Consider the following 574-nt stretch of genomic DNA (forward strand, 5'->3'; position numbering starts at 1 on the left):
GGCGAAGAGGAGGGGCTTTCTTCAGCATACGTACAAGAGCACCAACTGCAGCATCTTGGGATTTTCTATTCATAAACAATCCTGTCTCATGTGACCCAGACAGATGTCCTCTTCTATCATAAGACTCGGGTCTACATAATATGCAAAACAGGCCAATTCAGTTAACCCAAGGTTTCACAAATATTTAAGCAGCGAATTCATTTCAGAGATAAGAGATATAGCCGTTTTTAGCAAAACCCATCCATGCCAATAAAGATAGCAGGTTGACAAGTGACGATGATGAAAAGTTATATGGTGCTCTCTCCAATTTCAGAAAATCATAAAATGACTCATTGTGGCTTTTGAGATGAACTTCATGACTCATTTCGTTTAACTTCTGTTCAATGATCAAAGAATTTTCTTGAGTGAACGCTCCAACTTACCATTTCTGAAACAAAAGGCCAAACACTCAAACTACCTTAGAACATTTGGGACTTGTGATAATTCTAAGATTAATAAAACAAAAATACGAGGGAAAAGAAAATCACTTGTTATGTCATAGGACACTCTCAAAAACAGGGAAGTAGGATGATGC

Source organism: Theobroma umbraticum, unplaced genomic scaffold, assembly GCF_002168275.2.
Source record: "Theobroma umbraticum cultivar Fairchild unplaced genomic scaffold, ASM216827v3 scaffold_44.0, whole genome shotgun sequence".
NCBI classification, from domain to species: Eukaryota; Viridiplantae; Streptophyta; class Magnoliopsida; order Malvales; family Malvaceae; genus Theobroma; species Theobroma umbraticum.